Here is a 27999-nt window from a genome sequence, read left to right as displayed (position 1 = left end):
GAACTGCTAGGTTGGCAGGAGCAGGGACCGAGCAACAGGAGCTCACCCCGTCGCAGGGATTCGAACCGCCGACCTTCTGATCAGCAAGTCCTAGGCTCTGTGGTTTAACCCACAGCGCCACCCGCGTCCCTTTTCACATGGTAGTTCCATCAAATACATTCAATCAATAAAAGAAATGTTGCAATAACATATCATGCACTGCCGTCTACTAGGCTATTCATGTATGGGCATGGCTGTCAACTTTTCCCTTTTCTTGCGAGGAATCCTATTTGTAATAAGGGAATTTCCCTTAAAAAGGGGGGAATGTTGACAGCTATGAGTATGGGGGTGAAGAAGTGGTTACTTGCAGCCCCTGTCAGCACAGGGGTTATAATTGGAGCAACGGGATGGAAACCACATTGGATTACTCTTTCACAGGTTTAGGATTTTTGCTATGAAGTGATTACTGTGGATGTAAAACAGACTGTTCTGGAAAATGTCTGCGTCAGAAGAATGAATTGCAATGAAGACATCTGTGGTCATGTACATGTCAATGTCACTGATGAAATTTTGGTATGCAGTGCACTCATGCGAATACACCCTCAAAGCATAAAGCACCAAAAGAACATATGTTATTATTCTACATCTTATTACATCTGAAAGGCTGGCATTACATTGGAATAACTTCATTTATAAATTTTACATGTTTTTAGATGCTCCTAATGTCTTTATATTATTATAAAATGTATTGTTTTGCTAGTTTGTTGTTTGCCACCCTGGGGCTCTTTTATATATATAGCATTTTTGCAGTTTCCATCACTGAAGCAGCCATTTTGGAAAAAAGGCCACTGCTGCCCAGCAAGGCTGAAACTGGGTTGCTCCTAAATATTATTTTGATCAGTTTGGAAACCATGCATTTGAACTATTTTTGTTTGTTTAAAGGTAAAGGTAAAAGGACCCCTGACCATTAGATCCAGTCGTGACCCAACTCTGGAGTTGTGGCGCTCATCTCACTTTACTGGCCTTCTGGGTCATGTGGCCAGGATGACTAAGCCACATGTACAGCTTCTGGGTCATGTGGCCAGGATGACTAAGCCATTTCTGGTGAACCAGAGCAGCGCACGGAAACGCCATTTACCTTCCCACTGGAGCGGTACCTATTTATCTACTTGCACTTTGACATGCTTTCGAACTGCTAGGTTGGCAGGAGCAGGGACCGAGCAACGGGAGCTCACCCCGTTGCGGGGATTCGAACTGCCGACCTTCTGATTGGCAAGTCCTAGGCTCTGTAGTTTAACCCACAGCACCACCCGTGTCCCTTTTTCTTTGTTTCTTTGTTTCTATTACAATGTGTAAGACTCTACCAGTTGCTGGGAATCACAGGTGAGGAGGGTGATGTTGAGCTCACGTCCTGCTTCTGTACTTCCCATGGGCATCTGGTTGGCTTCCATGAGAACAAGATGCTGGACTCAAAGGGCCATTGGCCTGATCCAGCAGTGCTTTTCTTATGTTTATATTCTCGCACAAAAAACCCCAACAACATTAACATCTGCACTACTACAACGGGTTTCAAAATTTCCATTCACTCAGTTACACATCTCTTTTTCAAGAATGGTCTACATATCAGATTGATTTGTCGTTGGTTGCTGCGTTCAGTTTTCAAAAATGCCGATGAAAAATCCAGGTATCAGATATTGCCAAGGTTTTGACAAAGTGAATGGCCATAGGCAAACGTAGGAATAGGTAGAAAAGCAAAAGAGAATGGAAAGTGTTTTGCAAGCCCTTTTGTTTTTCATTCAGCTGACATCAGTCTACACCAACCTCACCTTTAGTGGCAGGTAGAGACGTACCTCAGATTTTCCTTATTTAATATTTGCCATTTTTCCTGGTTTCAACTTCATGCCGTCTTGAAGATTCTCTTGCACTGCACATTCATCATATTGCTGCAATCTGAGAAAATAAATGCAACTTGTTATATCAGCAACCAAAGGACCAAATTATTACACCTGCCATTTCCTAATTTGCAAACAGTGTAGGATTTTGCAAATAAAATCTTTTGTAAGAAATTTTGTTATCCGAATATAATATGTAATATTCTGCAGGGAAGACCATAGGTAGGAAGATGGTGCATTTCAATATGAAATACCACTGTATCTCACTGGGTGAATTCTATGTCCCCAGTACATTTCCGAGCACAATTCAAAGTGTTGGTGCTGACCTTTAAAGCCCTAAAGAGTCCCAGTCCTGTATATCTGAAGGAACTTCTCCACCCCCATCGTCCAGTCTGGACACTGAGGTTCAGCTCCGAGGGCCTTCTGGCAGTTCCCCCTTGTGAGAAACAAAGCTACAGAGAAGAAGACCTTTTCGGTAGTGGCGTCCACCCTGTGGAATGCCTTCCTATCAGATGTCAAGGAGATAAACAACAAATTGACTTTTATAAGGCATCTGAAGGCAGCCCTGTACAGGGAAGTTTTGAATAGTTAATGTTTTATTGTGCTTTTAATATTTTATTGGAAGCTGTCCAGAACGGCTGGAACAACCCAGTCAGATGGGTGGCATATTATTATTATTATTATTATTATTATTATTATTATTATTATTATTATTTGTTGTTGTTGTTGTGTTGTTGTTGTTAAGCAATAAATAAAATGTGTAGAAGAGCAGTGCAGTTTAGTCACATTAACTCTTTATGTTGTTACCACCATTAATTTTTTTAAAAAATCCGAATTCTGAAGGAAGCTGGCAATTGTGCACCAGATGTGAAAGTGCTTGACATGAATATGCACTGATCAAGTAGGATCAGCAAATCAGTATGCATGTTCATTGTTTCCTACTGCCGGGGAGCCTATTATTGACCCAAAAGATTATTCTGGTGGCACTTGAAGTACGTTTACTTGCTCTCTGAAAATGGAGTGCACTGTTGAAATAAAGCTCTCCAACTAATAATGCATGTGTGCACGGCAATCCTACAGAGATGGGGTGCTGGTGATCCATGCTAATTTCAGAACAAGCACATGTGTGGGGGCTACTGCTAACCAACCTGCCTGAGGAAGTGCAAAGATTGCAAACAGAACAAAATTATCCACAGAGATTCCACTGGGTCTGGCTGATCTAATCTTGCATCCCGGAGGAATTTTCTCTAACGAGCAACTCCAAATGGGCAGTACAGTATATAAATAATGATTATCCTCTTATCTCTTCTAGGTCACAAGCTCCAATGCATGCACAGAAGTTTATTGGTTGCAACATCTTTCACGTTAATTTCAGCAGAGTGTGCTACACAGACATGCCAGAGCACACATGCCTCTCTAGCTTAATTCATTAAACAATATATGTATTCTGCCTTTTATCCCAGGGTAGGATACGGAGCATAAATAATAAAACACACAATAGTAAAATAATAAAATAAACTGTTTAAAAAGCAAACAGATGTGTCTAAAAACAACAGAGAATGGCCTTAATATTGACAATCCCACAATCTCTACATTGTGATCTGCTGCTTTATGTGCCAACAGGACACACATTTGGGTTTACAAGCACCAACGTCAAACCAAAAAGTAATGGGTTACTTAAAACATACTTTCTCCTCACTTCTGGACTGCAAGATCTCCACTGTTTTGCTAATGGAACAATCTCTTATTTCTAGAAGAGAGGTACCTAGTTTGGTTTTTATAAATCGTAATGCCTTCATCTGTTCTGTAAATCAACCACACAGGAGTGCAACTGCTTTCCTCATTATTATCCCCGAAGCAAATATTCTCATCCTGACTTCATGTTTAGGTTCGGATGATTTAACAAATATCTTGGCAATCCCATTTTCTAGACAGTGGGAACTGGAATCAGATTCTGGGAAAGAGTGAGTAGGCGAAGACACAGGAGCAACCTAGCAGAAATAATACTGTAGGAAACAGGATGGAAACGTGAAAATCAGCACACAACAAACTTAAAGCATCACACAGTGTCCTGTGTGCAGTTTCCCATGCACATTAATTTCCTTTTGTGAGGATTTTCTTTTTTCTTTTTGGTTAACAGTTGTCCTGATTTGGCTTGGAAAGGCATTTGTTTCCTTTTTTTCATTGTGTGTGGGAGAGAATATACAGAGACCTCCTTTTTAAGTTGAGACGAGACTGCCATACCTCAAATTTCCTGGATGAGTTTGCACAAGACTGTTAAATGGATTTCCAAAGTCTGTTTTCTCCTTCTGTACAGTCATGGCCAGGATAAACTTGGCCTTATTTAGTGCAATAAGAAATACAGGATGCAATTTCCCCTTTCCAACAGCAAAACAAAGCATTTGCAAATCAGTTTAGTGCGGACATTTCCCTGGGTTAAAAAAACCTGCTCAAGGGGCTGAGACTACATATTACTGATCATCTGTTCAGGAGGAGCTCTCTTCTCTCTCTTTCCTTCCCCCTGAACAGATGATTGGTAGTACAGAACACAATCTAATCCAACTTCTTCATTAGGCTTTCTTTCCCACCCTCCACCCCCAAGGGAAATGCATGCACTCATCTTCCCACCAGATCAGAGAAAGTGTGTTCTCCTTCATGGAGAGCACGTGTTGCGGTGGGGTCTGCTGAGCCACCCCTCTGTTACCAGGCAGGGTCTCTAAAGATGGCCTGGGGCAGTGATTGGTTCACTGGGTTGCTGGGGTAAAAGTTATGTTGCAATTTTGGTGGGAGGGGTAAAATGTTTAAATACTCTGCACGCAGCCTGGAGCTTTCTCTTTGCTGCGTGCAACGGATCACCCGCCCACCCACCCTTGAGTAAGGGGTTGTTGCATTGACCTTGCTATGCCTGTCATGGGGTCGTCTGCTGTTGGGGCAGGGGCCTGGTAGGAATTTTGTCCATCTGGCTGATTGGCTGGGCCATTTGGTTTTTGCCTACTGCGTAGCAAATCGTCACAACTTGTAAGGTTGCGGTTAGGCATTGGTTATAAATTGGTGGAGGAGGGGTTAGGATAGGCTGGGCCTGCCCCTCCATGGTTGCTGCGGAAAGGGAATTCCATTAAAGGAATCCTGGGGCTTGCCATCTTTTCGTCCAATCCCTGGAATGGGACTAAGGCCGGCAAGCCTTCGGGGAGCATGCGGATGAGAATTGAGGGTCTGTGACTCAGCTCCATTTCTCCCCGACTTGCTTTCCCCCGCACTGTCTTTCGGTGGTGCCCGGAAGTCAGTTCTGTCCCCAGGAGGGGGGACAGATAGTCTTAACCAATGCCTAAACAACCACTCACGGTTTTGTATTTAAATAAAGTTGTGGCCAAAATTATGCCAAAAACCTTAAACAAAAATTAAGTGTGCATTGTGAGTTATTTGGGGGGTGGCTTCGGGACCTCGACACGCAAATGGCAGCATCAAGGAAGTTCAGAATATGACTATTGCAATTCTATCATGCAAAAGAAACATATGGTGCAGATTTGAAGATGTGTGGAGACTTTTTGCTATTTCAGCTAAATCTGTTGACCTGTCAAATGTTCAGCAAATAGCTATTAAATGAGTTAATGTTTATATTCAGCTTGCATTCTTTTGATGAAGAAGTTTATGTTTGGGCAGAATTGGTTTTTGGCTGGAGACATTCTCAGGGCTGCGCCATTATTGTCTTCAATAAGCAGGAAGTGACCTCAGCACAGCAGCCTTTGAGAGATTCTGTTAAGGAAACTGCAAGCTGAACTCAACCCAATGCATGCAAAACAAACAACAAAAGGGCTATGCACCGCATCCCTAGAAACGGGACTGCTGTGAGACAATTCAAGTTTGTTAGAGCCACCCCACTGTTTCACGGGGAAAGAGGGTGACATGAGTGAGCATGTTAGTAGCTCTCATCCTAAATGTTTTCTAATTCAGAGAGTGAAAAGAGAGACGTTAAGGAACCCTATAGCATTTTCTAATGACAGTGCTTTTTTCTGGAGGGACGCAGGGGTACGCATACCCCTAAAGATTTTGTGAATCTAAGTTTGGCCTCATTGAGTGGCAGTATTTCGATATGAGTAGGAAAATGAGAGTAGCCCTAAACATTTATTTATTTTAGAAAAAAGCACTGGTACAGGATGTAATACTCCTCCTGCTTATGTTGACATGGGAAACCCTATTGCGGGACACATCCTGCACATCATGCCCAATTTCATCAACTGATGGCAGTGGGACCAGCTTAGGATGCACAGAATCCCCACACCCAGAATGCCCCACTGCAAGGCTTTCTGTAGGAAGAGCAAATAAACTGTATTTTACTTTGGTGGTGGTGGTGGTGAGGGACTTCCAAAAGATATTCAGCCATATGCTTTTCAGTTCCCTCTTTAGCCTGCTGAAACCCTTGCTTTGTCAGGCTGCACACAGGACTGCAACCACCCCACTCCCGTCCTCCCAATTCTGTGGTTCAGCAACTGCATTCAGCTCTTGTACTCTGTTGAATGTTCTAATCTGAGCTCTGAGCTGCCTCCACCCCCATCCATACCTTCTTCAATGGAAAGTGTGGAAAGTGGTCACTGGACCATGGATCTCTGTTGAAAATAGAGAGGTGTTATTTTTTTATGGAGACTCAAACGGCATGGCACAGCTAGATGTTAGTTAACATTTGTTTTAAATTCATCTTAGTGCTATAGCACCATGTAAACTCACTTCTTGACTTTTTGCTGCCTTTTCCATTCATTTCCTCTGCAGACTTCTAAAACCTCAAGTCCATTGGCAAATCTATTCCCAAAACTAATTTCTGAATGAAAGACTGAGTTCCAGAGCTACTGCGAGTGTAGTGGTTCTGAGGTTTGTGCATGTCTGTGTGCACACCTGTTTGTAAACAGGTCCATCTTCAAAAGCCAGTGGAGAGCCAATACAGATTTAAAACTTTTAAAAAAGCTTCCCGGCTAGTGATTTGACCTGCAATCACCACCCACTGGTGCAGGGGAAAGAGCTGTGGCTCAGGGGTAGAGCACATGCTTTGCTATACAAAAAGTCCCAGGTTTGGATGTCCCTACCAATTTCCCCAAATATATTATTCTTACATGATGATGGCTTGGCTTGGATGTCTGAATTAATGTTTTAGTTTGGACCCAAAGATATTTGACAATAATATTTGTATTTTTCTTTTTAAACTCTAATAAAACTACACGGTCAGAAAACACAGGCTTCTGATCATAACGGATAATTAAAGAGAAATGTAACGAAGAAACAGGAATCAGGTGCGCACATGTACACATTTTGTGTGCAATTCCCCAGCCCAAACAGAACATAGGAATCTGCATTATGCGGAGCCAGGGCACTGTTCCACCATCTACCTGGGTGGCAGCAAATCTCCATGGTTGCTGGTTGCTCCATGGTCAGGCATGAGGCATTCCCAGCCGTACCAGGAGATGCCTGGGATTGAGTCTGGGACCTTCTGTGCGCAAATCAGTTGCTCTACAACTGAGCTAGAGCCCTTCCCCGGCCAGAGCTGCGCATACATAGCCTCGATCAGACTGATGGACTTTAGGATGGGAAGATGGAGGCTGACTTAGTCTCCCTCCTGTCCCCTGCCAAACAACTGATTAGTGCTGTTGCTGAGTATCTGGCTGGAACAACCTGTATCCAGCCTTTGTCGCTGTGCACGCATGGAGCTGAAACAGGGCCAGGGTGAGCAAGGCATTTCCCACAGCATGTTTCTTGCCCAAGGACTGGATATATAATACCTAATGAACCAGGAACTAAAAAGCACTGTCTGGAAAGTATTACAGTAAAAGCAGTGAGATACATCACATGGGTATGTCTAATGGGTTTCTGTTGAAAGTTAGCTCTTTCCATAACCCTGCTGATTTACTGCTGTTCTCTAAGACTACACTGGAAGGTGAAAAAAGCCTATCTAAGCATTTCCAAGCACATGGGAAAATTACCGTAGGGTGGTTTTGGGTGAGTTTTTTTTAACCTAGGCAACTAATTAGCCCCGAAAGCTACTTAGCGCTGCTTTGGACAAAAGAAACATCCCCAGCATTTTCATTTATGTTTTGGAAAATGACCTGAGGGTGTATCAGAAAGCGCAAATGGCTTTCCTGATGTTGTCTTAGCATACTCCTTGTTTTGTTTTTGTTTTAATTTTAAAATGTGATATTTACCAGTAATAGGCTTTCTATACTGACTGGGTATCGTGGAAAAGGAAGGTTCTCCTTCTGCTTCCTCCTAGTGGAATAATACCAACTAGCACTTCCTGAAGTCTTGAAGTTTCCAGATTAGGTAGACCAGGGGACGCTGCTGGACTCTCGGCTCTTATCATCCAGGACCATTGGCAACGCTGACTGGGGCTGATGGGAGTTGGAGTCCAGCAACACCTGGAGGTCCACAGCCAGGTTTACTACCCCTGGTGTAGTAGATGACATTGCACCTGTCCTTAAGTGATTGTGCTATGAAGACAAAGTGATTTTCTCCTTCTGTTAGTGGTTCTGCCTTTGTATTGCGACACTGTGGAATCTCTCCTCCCCATGAATGGGAATCCTGTCTCATCACCCTCCATTGCCTCATCAGTAGGGATGGGGGAGAAATTTGGTTCACCTGACATCAAGCCTATCAAATTCACATGCATATATAGTTGTCTCTGTCCATTAAAACAAAAAGCCCTTGGCAGCACAGTAAAGCCTAATGGAGACTTGAGCCATAAGCTCTCACTGTTGCTAGTTAAGTGTGGGTCAGGGAAAGAATCAGCACTGGCAACCAGCTCTTATGGCTGGGAACACAAATGAATTCATGCTAAGCTGTGTCTGATCTCTGGAGATGCCTGGGCTTGACTTGGCATGGGCTCGGGGAGGGGCAAAAGTCTGTATTTCATGTCCTACCCATTCCAGCTGGAGACTCGGACATCAACCCTCCTCTCCTCGCAATTATTTTCTTCTCCTGCCACTGCTCTTCCTGTCATAATATGGCTGCGGAGCTTCTCATTAGGCACTTTTAGCAATTACATTGAGCCTGATTGGCTATGTGCAGCCAGTGATGTGATTGGACTGACTGTGTTTTTTTAGCATCAGACTGAATCCTTTATGGTTCTATGAGATTATCAGAACAGTATGTCTGGAAGCTATATGTATTCGGATATGCTATTTGGCAGAGTTCTGGTTATGAAATAATCTTTCTCTTGGCAAAGGAAAATGCCGGTGATCTTCTGCTGTACTGAAACACTTTGTTGAGGGGAATTATGGACCTTGATTGCCAACAGATGTAATCTTGTCAAACTAGGACAGGGAGAAAAATATGCCTCAAGGTGAAAAACCTGTCTGTAGAGAGATGTCAAAGCTGTCACCTGTCCATCCAAACCTTTCTTAGCACCTCTGTCTTTGAGAAATGAAGCAAGCTCCTTTCAACTGGGCATGTTGCCATTGCAACAGATGGTTACAAGTATAGGCAGCCAAGAGACCATGCTTGTGTTTGTAGCACAAACTGGAGAGGGGAACATCTTAATATGACAGCTAGTGAGAAAAAAGGAAGCATAGTGGATGGAAAGATTTTGAGTTCTGTTTAATTGGATTTTTTTTAATTCTGAGGAAGTACATTTGCATTAGCACATAAGAAACCTGAGACAAACTTGGAAGGTATTTTTTGTCTTGCTCTTTAGGAAAGATGGGAGTAAGTACGGAACAGAATCTAAATTGAGGCTGCAGTCCTGTGCCAACTTACCTGGGAGTAAGCACCATTGAGTGGCACTTATGTTTGAGTAGACATGGTTAGAATTGTGCTGCCATGCTTCAAATATTGCTCAGCAACTTTGGACAGGTCACATACCTATATTTTTAAAAAATCACTGTCCAGCCAGAGGAAAATGAACATTAAATAACAATTATCTTGAGGATGTAGACATCTGTACAGTGTAGTAAGTTTACTGTGATCACGAGAGAATGATATTTTATTTGCAAAGAACTCTTTAGTCAAGTCTCACGCATGTTTACTGAGAAGTAAGCATTGCTTTACTCAGTGGCGTTTACTCTGTATGTTTCTTGACTTGAAATGGAACAATAACTCATTTTAGTGTGTGTGTGTGTGTGTGTGTGTGTGTGTGTGTGTGAACTTTCCCTCAAAGAATTTTACTAGTCTTATCCGAACTCATTCTGGCTTCAAAATCCCTTTGTTCTTCACCCGAATATGTATTTCCAAGTTTGCTTTTACGCCAGTTGGTGAGCAGGCCAAAATTCCTACTCAGCCCTGAAGCAACTGGTTAATTTTATCCTAAATCTGAGTGAGGGTGGAGTGGGCTTAAAGAATAGAGTCCCTTCAAGTTTTGCCTCTGCATGTATGAATGCAGCAGCACACATCCATCTGCTAGCACCACGTACATTGCCTGCTTCTCCTGACCTGGGTGCAACATTGCTTTTGCCTTGAACCCTTATGGTCTGTTGGCAAATGAATTAACCATTGCAACGATACTGCTTATTTTAGAAAAACAAAACAAAACATGTACATGGCAAGTACAAAAGCTACTTTGGAAATAATTTGGTTCCCCCTTAATAGCCATCACATATTTCACTACCTAGGTAGGAACCCAGAGGTTATTCCAAAAGTCCCTTTCAATTATCATACTCATTTATTTATTTCATTTTGGGTGGTTGTTAAGTTGTATAGACAGTTTGATTCTGTAAGAGAAAGATAAACTTTAGCCGCTCTTCTGTCAAAACCTTGTTTACATATGATCAGGCACAAGGAACGAAAGGGCACCGTCTCACAGATTCCTATAATTTAATTAATGAAGAGAAATGAACCTTTCTTAAGATATGGTTTCCTTCAAAGGCAATACAGACCCAACTATCAGACTGAAGAAATAGAAATAGGCAATGCACTCATTTCCTGTTTTGAAGTTGGGTTTAAAAATAAAAAAACTGAATTTTTGCTTTGGCCAGTCATTTTCATTCTATTTTGTACCCCAAACCTGCAGTGGTTGTAGGCATTGTGAACCACTTGCACAGCTAGCCTTGAGCATTCATGTTGCATCAGATTTGTGTTGTCAAACTGCAATAGCATGCACGTGCTTGAGACCAAGCAAACCGAAGACATCTTCATTGCAACTTTTGAAGGGAAGGGTCTATTGTGGGGGAAGGCTGCTGCTGCTCAGTGGTACATATCTGCTTTGCATTCAGAATGTCCCAGGTTCTACCCCACATCTTCAGGTAGCACAGTCTGAAACCTGGATAGCAGCTTCCAATCAACGTAGATAATACCGCATGCCTCTTGCTCAGTCTAAGACAGCTCTCTGTCTTCCTATGTTTTAGTCCCTCAACCCAAATCTGAATATCCACAAGCCACAATAAAATCCAAATATCACAAGCGAGGCCAATTCCCCCCCCCCCCGGTCTCCCCAGTTTACAAACCACATTTTACTTTAATAGTGCTGAGGGTCAGCAGGTAGGTGATACAATCTGCTTCAGGAAACACTTGGCTGGGGAAAGCGAACAGATAAAAGTAGGATGTGTTTGAATAGTGCAGCAATACTTTTACAAGCATTGGCCCTTGTTATTTGGGGGTGGGGAGGGGCTTTGCTGCAGGCAGCAGAATGCCTTGGGCCAGCAATAATAGCACCCAAACACACATTCCAGTCAAAAGCCTGTTTCTCATTTTCTTGTTCTTGGAAGGGAGTATGTGAGAGTTAGCTGCACATGATGGATGTTAGTCACTTGGCTGAAGGTATTATTGGGATGTGCTCACAGAAGATATCAGAGCCAGTAGGAAACTGCACGGATTAACACTTATCTGATCTTTCCATTGCTTCAAAGTTTCTGGGACATCTTGCTGTCAGACCCTACTTAGAAGCAATATGCTTCTGAATACCAAGGATCTTAAATATATACTTTGGAAAATGAGCATTGCTCTGAGCTCCACTTGCAGGTGTGATTTTTTTTCCTGTTTGTGTTAGTTAGTGCCAAAAAATTTAGTGAATGTGACATTCACATGTGAATTTTGATTATGCCAGATGAATTTCACTGTGTCCAACACTAGATATGTTTCCCCACATTCGGGACATACACCAGTAATTTCTGATAATCCCATTTAAATGATGATGATTTATTAAATTTGTATACTGCTCTTCATCCACAGATCTCAGAGCGATCAGCAAAATAAAACTACAATATACATAGTAAAAGTAAAAACAACAAACCAATAACCCCCCCAACACATTTAAAATGACTGTCACTATTCACTGACATACCTCTGAGTTTTCAGGCATTCACAAAATTCGATACGAATATAGGCATTCATGAACTGTCAATATTAGAATCATAGAACCACAAAATTGTTGAGTTAGACGGGACCATGGGGGTCATCTAGTCTAGTGTTTCCCAACCTTGGATCTCCAGCTGTTTTTGGACTACAACTCCCATCATCCCTAGCGAGACCAGTGGTCACGAATTATGAGAATTGTAGTCTGAAAACAACTGGAGACCAAAAGTTGGGAAACACTGAGTCCAACCCCCTGCGATGCAGGGATCTCAACTTACTCATTGTAATGTATATGATGTTATCTTACCTGTGACATTCAAGACTGATTTACACAGCCTTTCAGTTATCTGGATAGAGGACAGAGAGGGTTGTGTGATTGTGTGTAGAAAACTAGCATATTGTACAAAGTTAATATTTACATTCCACTGACTTTTGCCTCTTGCCCCACCTGCCACTGGGAAATGGCCCTTGCAAAGTTACCCAGGAGGGAATGTGACTTTCAAGCTGGAAAAAATGCTCAGCTCCTGATCTACAGGAAGACTTAATCCCCTTTTCACATGGCGGTGATTCCTATGTGGACATTACATCATGTTTGAAGACAACCCATCAGTGTTTCTCAGTCTTAGACCCCCCCTCCAGCTGTTGTTGGACTACAACTCCCATCATCTCTGACCACTGGTCTTGCGAGTGAGGGGTGAAGGGAGTTGTAGTCCAAAGAGAGTTGGGGGCCCAAGTTTGAGAAAAACTGTGAGTGGAGAGATGCTTCTTAGTTATAATTACAGCGGGCAACCAACAGTGTATCTGGCAGAAGCACTTGCTTTTAAATAATACTCTCCCCATTTTCTTAATCTCATTATCCAATTTCTGAAAACGCAATTCAAGACAAAACCTCTTGTCTTGGGAGTTCAATAGGATCCTAAAGGCTTTACATTAGCTGCGTAATGCCTGGCCCCTTTCAGAGTTGCCTTGTCGTGGTGAATAGAAAAGCAGGCTGCCATTCAGCAGGCAGAAAGCGTTGCCTCATTGTGTAAATAATCATCATTCTGGCACACAGGAGAATGGCTGTCACAGAAGTCTAGTTAGGAACTCTCCCCCCCCCCCATTCTGTTTGTTCACGGACCATTTTTATATCTTCTTCAGTTTGAAGTGGCATCTCCCAGGTGACGTGGATGAGAGCCAAGCTGAGTGACTAGCTCTCAGGAACATGCATGGTCTTCACTCATCCAGAGAAATCGGGGCACGGATGCTTGCCTGCACAAGTAAAGGTCTTGGCTGTGACATGTCACTTCAGGGGCCCCTGGTAAACAGCTTTCATTTCGTTTTCTTACCTAGGAACACCTGCATTGTTTCTTTAAGATTCAAGTAACAAACAAACAAACCCCAGTTCAGAGAGGGGTTATAAAATCATAGAACTGTAGAGTTGAAAGGGACCCCGTGGTTTATTTAGTCCAACCCCTGCATTGCAGGCATCTAAACTAAAGCATCCATCCAACCTCTCACTTATCATCCTTCTCCTGCAGACATACCCTCAGCAATTCCATTTGATCCATTTCCATGTTTCCGGATAGCCACTTCCGACCTCGGGAGGAGGTGGTGTTGCGGGCTTCACGCCCCCAACATGCGCGCGGAGGCTGGCTCCCAACCAGGCGCGATCAGGGGTATCCTCTGCCAATCAGCTGGCTCAGGGGGTGTTGCTTGCCACATTTAAGGCAAGCGCAGCAGAGGAGCTTCCTCTTTGCCGCTGATCAGCTGGGGAATTTCCCACCCAACCACCCTTCAAGGTTTCTCCTTTGACTGTGCTATGGACTTCGGTTGGTCGCCATTAAGGAGCCTGGTAGGAATTTTTCCACTTGGCAAATTGGCACCAGCCATTTGGTTTTTTCGTCTACCTCATAGCAAATCGTCACAACTTCCTTGGTTTGGCAGTTAGGCATTGGATGGGGTATTGTTATGTAGATGAATGGGGGGGGAGCGCCATCACCTCCCCCAGTTACTGAAGGGTAGTCCGGTAAAGGATTCTGGGGGGCGTGGCCCCGCCCAAAGCCTTTGCAGACCAGGGCTCAAGGCACACCCCTGAGCGGTGACTCCAGGGGAGTGCCTAGTTGATGTGCATCAGCAGGGCTCTTCCTACTGGTGTTAACCCTTCCCGACCTTCAGGCAGACAGACTGAAGCCGGATAGTCGATTAGCACCAATGCCTAAGCCAATACCTCTCATCACCTATGACCAATAAAGTTGTGGCCAATTTTAGCCCATTAACCTAAATAATGGTGTCTTGTGTCTTTATTTCTACTGGTGGGAGGCAGGAACTCACCATGCAAATCCTCCTTCTCATACACACCTTCCTACAATTCCTTTGCACATTATTATCTGCCTTCAGCTGCTGGGTCAAAGACCCCTACTGGATCACAGCCTGATCTAAGGCAGGTAGCACTACTACCATACAAATAAGAGATTTAAAAAAATCAAATAAGAAATAGGTCCCCAAATGCATGTTTGGGTCACAAAAGGTTGAGGACTACTGTATTAGGTAAATTGCTACATCATTTGTTCAAGCAGCAGAGCTCATTAACAAGTAACATATCTAGCCTTGTTATGTGCTTGTCATTAACACCTCGAGCTTTTTATACACCTACAAACTTAGATAATCCATCATTCCATTTCCAAAGAGAACTTGCTTCCTGGGAGCATTTTAAAACAACAACAGCCACAGTGGAGGTATTAACTGTGCTAAGCAATTGTAAAACGTTTAAGTAAAAAAGAGGCAGTCTTTGCACTGCCTCATAAGTACAGTACAGATCTATGCACAGTGGTTTGTTGATTATTTGGCTTATTCCACAGATCTATATCAATCTGCATCAACATCAGCATTGATGTTTTCAGTAACCGCCTTCAAGTATGTGAATTTTCTTTTGGACTGTGTATATTTTTGGAAAAAAACCTATTATTAAAGAAATACTTACTTCTCACAGTTTGGGATGCCTGCATGTTTATGTAGTTTAGAGATGACTATTTACCAAATGGTATTTTCTCACAGTGTAATAACTCGGTAAACCAATCTGCAATAACTGTAAAACAGAGAGGAGAATTACACCACACCCACCCAATTGATGCAAATTCTAGAGAGGCAGGAGTGGTGAAATTCTCCTCATAATAGATAGGCTTGGATGATATCAATTGGTTATGTGCACTCTCTCATAATCTACCTCTTGGTAAGTGGTGTATGTTTTCACCCTTCAAAATGAAGGTAAAATCCGCCTTCCCACAGTGTGTGTGTACAGTATTTCTAATGGTGGCTATTTTAAATGTTCCAGTAGATTCTCATGGGTACTGAAAAGTATCTTCAGTTGCATAAAATGCTTAATCCCAAGCATATTGGTCCCATTAGTTGCACTTTCCAGTATAAATATTGTAATGAAAATAGCTTTTCAACTGTGTGTGTATTTAGGATGTTAATGCCACTCTCTGGGGTAATTCCTCTGTTTTCTTTGGGGCCCTGTTCTACAAAATTCTGGCTAGTACTAGTTATTACCTCTGTTATATGTGAGACACCTGAAATATTTTGTTTTAAACTTCTCATAAGTCTGCATAGACACTGATTATGTCTGCTAGAAGTCTAGATCTATGGAATATAAGAATTACTATGGCAATTTTACCGGTCAGGCAATTGTCAACAACTTTTGGTGTACAGACCTGCCTTTTTTCATTTCTTCTTCTCTTGTTTACAAAAAATTCTAAAGCCTAATGTATATTGTATATTATCAATGTATATTGATAATGTCTTGGTCCTAATATACTTTTCCATCTTATTATTTCACAGTTATACCCTACACAATCATCCCAAGCTCAGGGATGGACAAATTAGGGATCACATTAGGGATGAATGACTCCGTTAATTTTGATTTCTCCAAGCTTTTCATTTCTGTATGAGTTTGCAGTTTATTTTTAAAAAAATTGCCATCACCCCTGATGTTGGCTCTGTTGGCTGAAGCTGTGAATATGCGACTATCCATCATGTTGGATAGAAATTAAGTGGTTTTTAGCTGTAATACTATAAGGGAATATGAAAAATGGATCATTAATAGGTAAAAATTTAATGTTACAATATTTTAAGATTAAAGACTAGGATAAATAAAGAGGGGAAGGATTTGCTGAACTAACAAATTGAATTGGAATACAAAAAAGGGAGCGTGAGGAGGTCCGGGAAACAAGCTAATGAAAAATAAGTAATGGGAAGATTGAGTTGTTTTTAACTGTTTTTTATTTTGTATTTTTCTTTCTTTTTTCTTTTTTCATTTTGTAATATCTTGAAAATTTTAATAAATATCTTCTAAAAAAAACAAACACACACACACAATGCTGTTCCTAATACCATTCTCAACAGAGGCACCCACATTGTGGGGTCCCTTCCTTCACAGATCTAGCCTGCACCCGTCCTGATGGGTTTCTGGCATGAGTTTAAAATGTATCTATTCTCTCAGGTCTTTGATTTAAGTTGATGGTGGGGCTTGCAGCCTGCCCTTGCTAACCTTATCTAGTGCTGTGTATGATGCAGACTTGGTTTGTTTTATTGCATACTGTACTGCATGATTTATGTTGGATTTTATTTTATTTTATTAATGATGTGAACCGCTTTAGGAGGCCCGCATAGTTCCAAAACGTGGCATACACCCATAAAGGCTGGCATTATTAGGAAACTGAATTCCCCAGGCAGTCTTGCATCCTGTAGCTTTTCAGTCCTGCAGAATTGTAGCAAGCTCTCACAGCCTTGATAAGGGGAAAATGGCTCTGAATTAACGCTTCAGAATTAACATTAGGATCCTTGATTTGTCATTTTGAGGCGGGAGGAATGTGGGGTGAAAGATTGAATAGTGTGTTATATTTTAAGCAATCCTTTTTTTAAAAAATGACTCATATTAAAACAAATGTCAGGCTTTGAGTAAAATGTAGGTTGATCTTTTTCATGGGCGATATGGGATACCCAAGTTTAATCCCATTAGGCCCATAAAAAAACCCTGACGGGGGGAAAAAGTCTGGCCTCGACGAGAAGCTCAATATTAGTTTACAACTCGAGTCCATCTAGAAATGTAACTGTTCAAGGGTAGGGGGGAACCGAACAAAGGAAGCATTTAAAGCCATCTTCTGTAGCATCATCATGGTTAGTCATGGAAAAACAGTTGAGCTATGCTCAGATTATTTTCATTTGTAAAATTTCTCTTCATGGACATATGGAAATAATAGCTAGTTGCTTTAATGGTGAGCTGTGTCTATAAATAAAAAGGGTTACAAATACAGTTTGTGGGTTTAAATGTATATAAATCAACTGCTGCCTTCACTCCTGCTTTTGACACGGATCTCTGTGTACATTCTGCTCTTGATTTTCAATAATGGGATCAGGCAATCTTCCATGAAAGCCGTGATTCTCAAAAAACCCACACAGATAGCCTTTTCTTTACTTTGATGGGAATATGCATGTTCCAAATGAGTTGATGATGGGGCACAGAGCATCTGAAATTACCAATACAATTAGGAAACAAAGGGCTTTGTGGAAAACGCTCATCAAGGAGGTGGGACAAGGTGGTTTTGGTTATGGAATAGAGAAATTATATTTATGTCCCAATTACTTATACTGTGCATGGCGATGCTTGTGTTACCAGGCATATAGTCAAGAAACCCACAGGCGCTTGTAATTGGATCTCCCTATCTGCGGCATCCTGGAATTGTTCTGCAGATGTTAGATCAGATGAGAAAGTTCATTATGGTCCTGCACAAATATGTTCCTCAAGAGCTGCAGCTGCAGCCTTTGCTCTGTAAGGAATCTTCATAGGAATGTTTAAGATTTGCCTTGGTGGATCAGATCAAAGGACCATCTATTTCCAATGTTCTGCTTTCACCAGAGGCCAGGCAGATGCTTGCTGGTTGCTCTGCAGCATCTGGCGCTCACAGATATATGCTGCCTCACTCCACTTGGGGCTCTTATTTGCCTCTCATGATGTGTCCATATACTTATCTTCCGTGACTCTGTCTACTTGTATTTAAAACCTTCTAAATTGGTGGCCAGTCTCGCATCTTCTGGTACCGGGTTTCAAAAAGGTTAATTAGGTGTTGTGTGAGGAATTGCTTTGGTTTCTTAGCCCTGCTGAGTATAATGCTAACCTCGGCTTCACTGGAAGACCCTTTGTCTATAATGGTGAGAGAGGGGAGAAAACATCTCTGTTGCCACACGGTTTATAAATTTTTTTGATCTTGCTAACGTCTCTCTATCACTCATCTTTTCCCACTGAACTAGAAAGCCCCAGATGCCTTTTATCAGACAGAGCCCCCCAAGGCCATGATCATTCCAGTTGACCTTATCTGTGCAAATTTTATTTGTGTTGAGAGGGGGCAACCAGAAAGGCATGCTATATTCCAAATGCGTTGAACCATAGATTTATATAATGGCACAATACTTGTGCATTTTCTAGCTTTCCTAATAATCTCCAGTGATCCTGTCAGGGCAAATAATATATTTTCTGTGGTGTCATATCGGTATACATACCAGGGTGGTGTCCAATGTTAAAACACAAACAATCATTAAATAAAAATTAAAATACAGTTCTTCACAGCCACAGCACACTGAGTTGCTACCGCTATAATACTATTTGTTTATTTATTATCAGATCGAGAAACTTGTACACTGACTTTTGATATTGTAGTATTAAGACTATGCCTGGCTTTGATGGATCTCTGTAACCTTCCCTATGACCTTAGCATATAAACAGCAGTATATAAATCTTAAGAATAAACAAACAAGCCTGGACCATTAAACCAAAACTAGGATCAGAAGAGCTGAAATTGAACCCAACCTTTGCTTAACCTTGAGGATAAACTTGGAGCACACTACTGGATTGGCACCATTCCTTGAATGGTGGTAATACTAGCCTGATGAAGGAAAGCAAACACAGTAGAGTAGCCTCCAGCAACTATGAATCATGTCTTTCATTTGTGAAGAATCTTAGTGGATATTGCTCAGTGGCTCTATTTTATAGTAGTTTATTGGAGCAGTGCAGAAAGATTAATGTGGTGTAGTGGTTAAGAGTGTTAGACTCAGACCTGGGAGACCAGGGTTCAAATCACCAATCAGCCATGATGCTCACATGGTGATCTTGGGCCAGTCACCATCTCTCAGCCTAAAGTACTGCACAGGTTTCTGTGTGAGGATAAAATGGGGAGGGGAAACCCAGGGCCAGCCCAAGAAAATGGGCCCCACTCCCTGCCAGGGAAGAAGGGGGGAGTGAAGACCAACAGGAGCAAGGGGAGAATAAAGATCTACATCGGGATCTGCTACCCCTATGGATTCTGCCGCCTGAGGAGCTTGCCTCTCCTTGTCTCATGGATGGGATGGGCCTGGGGAAACCCATGAGGTGTTGTTTTTTTTTTTTAGGAAAGGAGGTATATAACTGTAATGAATCTATTGCAGAATAAGTTTTCAAAGGCAAGGACACTCTTTATGAGATGCATGAAGTGGCCAGTCAGTTTCAAATAAACTGGAAGTGGAGAGATGGTTTAGCAAACTTGTGAAGGTAGGAGAGAGATAAAGGAACACCACATCCTGACAGCAAGGAGGTCATAGACAGATCATTCAGTGGATTAACCAGGCCATTTGGAGGCACAGGCCTATATATTTTGACAGGGGATTTGTTTCAGTGATGTAATATCAAGCAGAAAAAGTGTATGCTTGTTGTGTCTGGGTGCCCCTTGCTCAGAGTGGATGTTAGCAGTGAGGAAAGTTATCCCAAATGCTGAGGCGACTAAGTCATTGTTCTCTTTTTTAGTACACTAGGCTGCAGCAAGTAACATCAATCAGTGATGTTTTACATTGCCCAATCTGATAGGCTACATGACATTATAGCATCACCACACTCATACAGAATCCCTGATTGGCTGGGATCACATGGTGTGGAAAAATAAAGAATCCTTAAAACTGTATCCCAAAGAATGACAATTGGGGATTCTGAACATTCAGAAAAAATATGACCTGGAAGAAAGGTTTCAGCTAATCAGGGACTTTTTTCCCCACCCCTGAGAGCCCACTCCCTGCCCCCTGCTCTGGAAATATTCGCAGGCATTTAGTGCAATCTTGATCAGGCATGCTCAGTCATTGCAGAAGGGTAGCATGTTCAGTTTCTGCTCTTGATGATGATGATCTAATTTAGCTGACTCTATTCCCCAATTTTAATAAGACTTGTCTTTAATTACTGATAGTCGCTTCTGAAAATTTCAGCTTTGCTAGAACTCTTTGACTTTGAGCCCAAGTTGCACAAGGCACTAGCAATTTTTGAATGGCCTTTAGAAAGAAAGCTTTTTCAAAATCCACCAATAAAAATATGCAAAATACAGAGGGAAAATGTCATGGACAAGAAGAGTAGCTGCCTGTGCAGAAATAATTTTTTTCCTCCATTTCCAGGACATAATGGCTGTATCCAGATGATCGTATCTTGGCTTAATAAACTGAGATGCTGAACAAGCGTTTTGCCCATTTATGACATTTTATCCAAAATATGGTTACCAACTTTGGAGCAAGGGAGGGCCTTAAACCACATTTAGAACTTAGTTTGAACTTCCGCATCAAATTTCTGTCCTGACAACATCACTGGTGAGATGTGTGCCCTGATGGGATTGGAATACCTCTTCTTGGGTTTGGGACTGGTGGAGTGAGGTGAAGGGTCCTCCTGGACTAAATATAATTTAGGGGAGGAATTGTGAGATTCAGAAGACAGGGGCTACCTGAAGCACAGGGGCTGAATGCCTTCTTGGGGCATGGATATCCCTAGTATATCACCTGTCTACAGTGGTAAAGAAACCTAGTCCTCTGAGTCTTTGGAGCTCTTCTCTGACAGGGCTGCGATTTGGGGACCTGGGTTCATACATGGCCTGGGCATGTTATGCATATATATATGATGGACCCTCAGACTAGGCATATGTCTGTGAGAAGCTGCTGGTCATGTGATCAACCCACCCCTCTTTCATGATAGACTGTCCAAATGGGACTTAATCACACAGACAGCTCGGGGTAGACAATACTAAGCTAGATGGAATAATGGCCTGGTTACCAGTTGCAGTTTCTTATATTCCTGGTGTTGGATAATGAAGTCCTTAACACTGGATTTGAGTGGTGGTCAGCTGAGCATTATGGTTATTGACTCTGTGGCTTCTTACAGTTTCCTATACTCCTGCAATATCCTGCTTACAATATTCAAGAAAGCTGAACTCCTTTCTTTCTCTCCCTCTCCCTCAAGAGTTCTAATTAGAGTTAGAGTTCTAATTGATTTATGTTTTCTTCTGATTGCCCTTGGCTTTGAAGTGAGCCTTCCTGAACTCTTTTGATAGAAGATATGACGGCGTGTACTTCAATTTGCTGCAACTGTCTGCAAATGCTAGATCCTACTCTTACTAGAAGTAATTTATCTAACTAAAACTCATGCAGATAGCTTATGGTATTGTATTTGTGAATTTTGGGATAAATTTGTATTCCCCCACCCACGCACCCACAACATGTGGGAGATTATCATAATAGGTGCATTAAAGTATAAAGTGAAACAAAAGAACAATGAACTTGCTCACACTTGTCAAACACAACGTCATTGTATACACAGATTTGATTGCTAGTAAAATCTTGATGCTGCTATAATTTTATTTTTGGTCACATGTATTTTAAAATATGTTTTCTTCCCCCTGCCATTTTTGACTTAAAACATCTTCTATCATCAAAAAGAAACATGTAAAACATATAAGTACTTGTGATTGAATGCTCTTAGTGCAGCCATTTTAAAACTTGGTAGCAGAAAGTATTCTGAATCACAGAGCACACTTTTCTCCGTTGAAGAATGTTCATTATCATAATTTTGTTCACATCCAAAATGGTTCCAAGCCTATTTACATTTCATTGCAACTAAGCCCCACTGAAACCATCTGAACAAGTTAGTCAAGCTAACCAATTTAAGTACCAATACTTTAATAATAATAATAATAATAATAATAATAATAATAATAATAATAATCAGGTGCAACTAAATTCTGCTGCTTTGGGTTTCAAGTGTTAGGTTGTACATTTTTATCCATAGATAGATCAACTGACACTTTAGATTATTAATCTGTGGTGCTCATTTCCATCACTTGAGTTTATTAATCACTAGAGTTTATTTATTTACCATTTAAAAGATTTATATACTGCCTCTCAGCAGAGCTGTGAGTAATGGGCATTCTTGTTTACTTTCTGAATAACTATTCGCTTTAGTTATAATAGGAGGGTTTTTTAAAAATGTCCTTTCATTTTTATATGTTGCAACTTAACTTTTATAAGTTGTAACTACGATACCCTCACACTTCCTTTACTATCTCCAAATAGAACATACATTGTGGTTTTGTTAATTTGCAGATGTGCTTACACTTACCTGGTCAAAGTTCTTAATCAAACTGCAACCCTGATAATATAAAATCTGTGTGGTTTAATAGCTAAATTGAACAACAAGATAATGTAATCAAACAGAAGGAAACTGATGTTCTAAGCAACTGCTACACTGTGTGGGGTATTCTGATACCTTGTTGTTTTTAGTTATCGTAATTGTTCTCCATACTTGCCTTCTTCAAACTTGAAACATCTGGACTATATTGGAGTAATCTACTCATGTGAGCAATGAAACATCAGAAGAGGTACTCTGGTAAAATTACAGTGATTACTTCCGTGAAGAGGATGTGCTAGAAACCGGAAACCCCTTTCCACAGAGGCACTTTCTGTGATCTTTTGTGAATATATTCTCTGATGTCACACTGCTCGCGTGAGGAGACGTCTGGCACAAGTTCTTATTTGTGTGTTTCTTCTGCACACATACACATTTCTATATGAACTCAGTGTGCATATGAATGCAAGAAAGAAAGTTCTCCCCCCCCCAAAAAAAAGCCATAATGGAATTTACTGTCACTAGATGTGGTGGTGATGGCTGACTTAGTTAACTTAATACAAAGAGATTTGGACAAATTCACCAAAGATAGATCTATCAATAGTGATGCTTACTACAGGGATCCTCTATATTCAGGGGCAGTTTCTATAGAGCATCAGCAGATGGGGACTTAATGCTCAGTTTGACGGGTCAGCCCTACCACTAGGAAGAGTAAGATGGCAACTCCAGGCAAATGCAGGGGGACAGAAGGGGAAGTGGCCTGAGTAGAGGTTGTTATGTGCTGTAAAACTAGGGATGTCAGAGAGTTCCAGTGAAAATGAAAATTACTAATGTTGGCTTATTACTCCATGTCTAGATTTGAAATCAATTCAGTAAATACAATTGGTTGTTCACTGTTATTTCTGCTTTCAGTCTGCAAACGAAATTTAATTGATGATGTGGTCATCCCCCGCCTTTGCGATGTTTCCCCTTTGCACTGAAATGAATGATGTAGAATATTGTCGTGCTAATTAAAATAATTAAAATTATGCCACAGCAGACTGCAAGACAAATAATGTAGGGTTTTGTTTTTTCCCAGAAGTCAAATTGCAGCAGAATGGAAACAGTGCAATGACCATGGGTCAGAATAGAAGCCAATACCTTCTTACTTCCCTATGAGAACAGAGCAGTGTATAACATATATCCCATGCAGCACCCCCAGTAGCGGAGCATAATGGGTGCAGCCAGCCTAAGTGCCTTCCCTGAGGGGGGTGACATCGCCATTGGCGGTGCCCCCCAGGATGCTCCCCACAGCTGGCGCACTCCCCTGGGATGCACACTGACACCGACACACCCCATGACAGCTAGCCCCACCCCGCAGGCTGCTAGCCCCACCCCCGGGGGCCGCTCTGGGTGTTGGAGCAGCTAGCTCCACCTCTGAGCACCCATAGCATCCTGCTTTTACATGCCACAGAGGACACTTTCCCACTGCCAATGCTGCAGTGAGATCCATAACATTCCTATAGGCTTTAGTACATGAAATGTGGGGCATTGCTTTGTCCTTCGCTTCAGGAAGCAAAATGTATTTGACCATGTCTGTCTGCTTGTGACGATCCCAGAGCCATCCAGTTGACTACTTCAGAAAGTAGGACCCTGGGCTAGATCAAGGCTGTTCTTACATTTAAGGCTTGGCCACTCAGCCCATACAGAAGTGAGTGGGCTTCCAAACCCAAAAGGCTTGTGGTACACAAGGCCTGAGGCTAATATGCTTGATTCCCCCCGCAATCATCAGTTGGAACATGTGTTGGAAAATTGTAACTGTATGAACAGCTCTCTCTGTGTGGGTCATCCTTTAAAAGCACCCGAACTGGGGCTTGGACACTTGTGTACCAGAAATATCTAAAAAACACCAATGCACACAAAATAACTTTTACATGGAGGATGCTTTGCGTTTTCTTAAGGAGGTTTGTGGTGTCATGGAGAGAAATCCTTCCCCAAAACCCCCCGTTTGGCATCGCAATCCACTGCACACAAACAGTTTGCTGCATGGAGACAGTCGCCACAGGGAGCACTTTAAAGTGGCCTCCAGGTGGAGGTTGCTTTCATGAGCTCCGGCCCCTAAGCTGTACAACTCAGCGCAGAATAAAAGATCACAATGGGGGAGCCGCGTTGGTGCGTCAATCAAGAGAAAGACTTTCGGTGTGCTATAGGGAGAAAATGAATCTTGTGGTTGAAATCCACACATCTGGATAGCCTCAAATGAGACGTTTTCCCCACTAAAATATGTCCATAAATTTCAGGTTTCTCCTCCCTGGAAATTTTGCTTTTTCAGTTTGTGGTAGAATACACCACCTTTTGATGAACAACATGGGACACTTCTACCATGTCACAGAGGATGCTACACTGTTGTGTTTAAACTTGAAAAATGCAGCTATTATTTAATATTATGGCTCCCGTTTAATATTTTAATTAATACACACGATGGTGGCGATATGTAATGGGATGCTTTCTTGCACTTGCTGTAATCATCCATTACAAGTCCTGCAAATAAAGTTGTGGCCTCTTCCTTCGACTCATTTATTTCATTTATTTCAGCAGGACTTTTCTTCTGAGTGTAGACGCATGTAGGGCTGAGCTGTAAATCTCTTCTAGTGGCTGAGCAGTGATTACAAAACTGGTTAAAAGAGAAAAGTAATCTGTCCTCATTTAATTCTGTTTCTTTACGAAATCAGGGTGATTTTTGGTTACTATCTTTTATTTAACATTTTTGCCCATCAGTGTATGACGACACATTCCTTATATTAATTACACTCTGCTTGAATTTTTGCCCTGGCCTTTTCAAAATCTGGAGGTAATGGTGGCTAACAAAATTATCAAAATTGAGGCAAGAGTTCGTACACTGAACATATTTTAAATAAATAAATAATTGATGCAACATATTGCAAAACCTTCTAAAGTGCAAGGAAAAGTCAGGCTATAACTCTCTCTGATTCTGTTTTCACAGATGAAATTAGCAAATAGTTATTATACCTCTAAAGTTACAAAAAATGGTTTGTAACAAAACCAGGGGGAAACCCAGTTGACTTCCTAATTTAGCACAGGAACCACAGCTGCTACTTATGCAGTAGGTTTTCCAGATGTCTGTCTGTTCTGTGGAATAGTGGTGTAATTTCAGGAAGGAAGGGATACAATTATGCTATCAGATGATGTTGTCAAACACTCCACATTTCACTGCACTGATGTAGATTGAGTCTGTACTGCAAGTCTTTAGATAATGCATTATATACCGAGTCATAGTCTGCCTGCCTTCATTAACATTGTGTATCTTATTTTAAAAGCAAGGGCATATTCTCTCAAATCACTCCCATATCTGAACACACACACACACAAATGCTAATGTTCTGTTTTGGAGTCTTCTCTCACTGCATGTTCGAGGGCGGAACCAGATGTAGCTGCCAATGAAAAGTCAGCCCATGTTCACCTCCTCTCTCCCATTAGGCAAGCTTACTCGTGTTGTTCCTCTGTGCCTGACAATGATGCGGTTATGAGGTCCAGAAATGAAAAATGTGAATGGAGACCACACCCCACCCCACCCATGAGGCAAGGTAAGATGACCGCCTCAGGTGGCAGGATTCGCAGGGGCAGCAGATACGGCCTCCAGGGAATGTTTTTGTTATGGTGGCAGCGACAGCTGTGGTGTGCTCCTTGAAGGCCAGATCTGCTGCCTCCTCAGCATCCCTCCCAATGCCATCTCTATAGCAGCTTCTTGGTGAATAGGAGAAGCTGCTGGTCCCCTCCCCCTTGTTCCCAATGGAGATATTAATTCTCCCCTGGTTCCTGATGTAGATTTTCACTCACCCTAGCACAGAGGAGAAGCACCATTTTATGGTCTGCCTCAGGTGGCAAAACACCGGCTCTGGATAAGAACATAAGAAAGAGCCTTGCTGCATCACACAAAAAAGCCCATCCTGTTCTCACCTACCTGGTGGATGAATCTGTTTCTAACCCATCTGACTTTCATCACACCTTTTTTAATAATTCTGTTCCACTTCAGCATTAATTTATGCTTAAACAAAATTCCTCTCAAGATATGATGTATTTCAACGCTTATTTCCCTCCTCAAAATATGTATTTGAACTGTTACTTTTCACCTGAAATATGTATTTGAATGTGGGCATCAATACATTTAGACCACTAAGACCTGTGCCACAGCATCTGGAGATGTGTGAAATTTGGTGTCTATCTAAATTCCAATCCGCATCGGAATTCCGTAAGGGAATTCAGAAAGATCAAATTTCTCAAGTATCTGAAGTTGCAGAAAACCTAGCCAGATGGGCAGGGTAATAATAATAATAATAATAATAATAATAATAATAATAATAATAATAATTTCATGCAGAAGAGCTCAGGTTCAATCTCAAGCATTTCTAGGTTTGTTGGTGTGTATTTTAAGTGTCAAGTGGCAGTGAACAGCAAAGGCCACAGTCTGAGACCACAACACTGAGTTAGCTAGGCAAAGGGTCTTGGAACAAAAATAACTTTACTAGGGATGAGAAGAACTCAAATGGAACTTGTGCTTTTGGCAGCAACCCCAAGTTCAGCAGTGAGACCCCCTCCAGCCAAGGTTTGTTTCCAAAGTTAGTTTCCTGTCTTTCTGTTCTCATAAGTATGCTTCGCTTTCATATCCCTGAGACTCAAGGGAGCATCCATGCCTCTCCTACAGTGTAATGTGAGACAGCAATGGAGGGTACTTCTTTTTTATGTTTTTGAGTCACAGTCCTGTGTTTGAAAATATGCACAGTTAATCTTCCACACAGCAGCTGTTTCTATAGGATAATGCAACAACGCATGGTATGTAGCACGGATAGGAATGTTTTCCCCACCCCCAAGAAAATCCTTAAGGTCAAACTTTTTAAGTTGATGAAAACCAACAAATTGAGGTCAAAAACTGCCTTTCTGAGCCTCATTTAATTGCCACAGAGTACTGGAGCATACAGGAAAAGCTTATGCAACAGGCAGAGATTTTAGCAATGCAGAAATTCAACAGACTGAATGGAGATTGTAATGGCAGATCGAGCCCTGGCTGTCCTTTCTGTTGTCAGACTATATATTATTTTAGTAGAGAAATAGGCCATGGTTGAATGATTTGATTAACTCCTACTCAAATCCCCCACATACATATCTGCACTATTTAACAATGGCTTCTTCTTAGACTCCCAACGCATCCGAACCATTTTAGTGATCGTGGCAGTAATGCAGAGTGTTGTGTTTGTTTTTTCAAAGCCCATGATGTTCAAAATCAAGAGGGCAAGTGCTGCTAAAAGTGCTTTCAAGAACTTGGTCTATCTTTGGATCTGATCGCCTTTCCATATTTATTAGATTAAACCCTAGCCTGTTCTTGCCAATTAACGACAGTATAATTAAATTCTGCGGAGAATGAAAAGTGCA

At 41.7% G+C, this 27999-nt stretch overlaps 1 long non-coding RNA gene across 1 annotated transcript in view; it reads right to left on the bottom strand.

The window, feature by feature from the left end:
- Positions 1–27999, bottom strand: part of LOC310708510 — a 95921-nt gene that overhangs the window by 11329 nt on the left and 56593 nt on the right. The window contains exon 3 of the long non-coding RNA XR_014527070.1: positions 1830–1929. This is a non-coding gene — a long non-coding RNA (uncharacterized lncRNA). The remainder of the gene's footprint in view (positions 1–1829; positions 1930–27999) is intronic.

This window comes from Podarcis liolepis, assembly GCF_965112155.1.
Source record: "Podarcis liolepis genome assembly, chromosome: 6".
NCBI lineage: Eukaryota > Metazoa > Chordata > Lepidosauria > Squamata > Lacertidae > Podarcis > Podarcis liolepis.
Note: the sequence above shows the minus strand (reverse complement) of the source record. Positions and strands in the feature narration are given on the sequence as shown.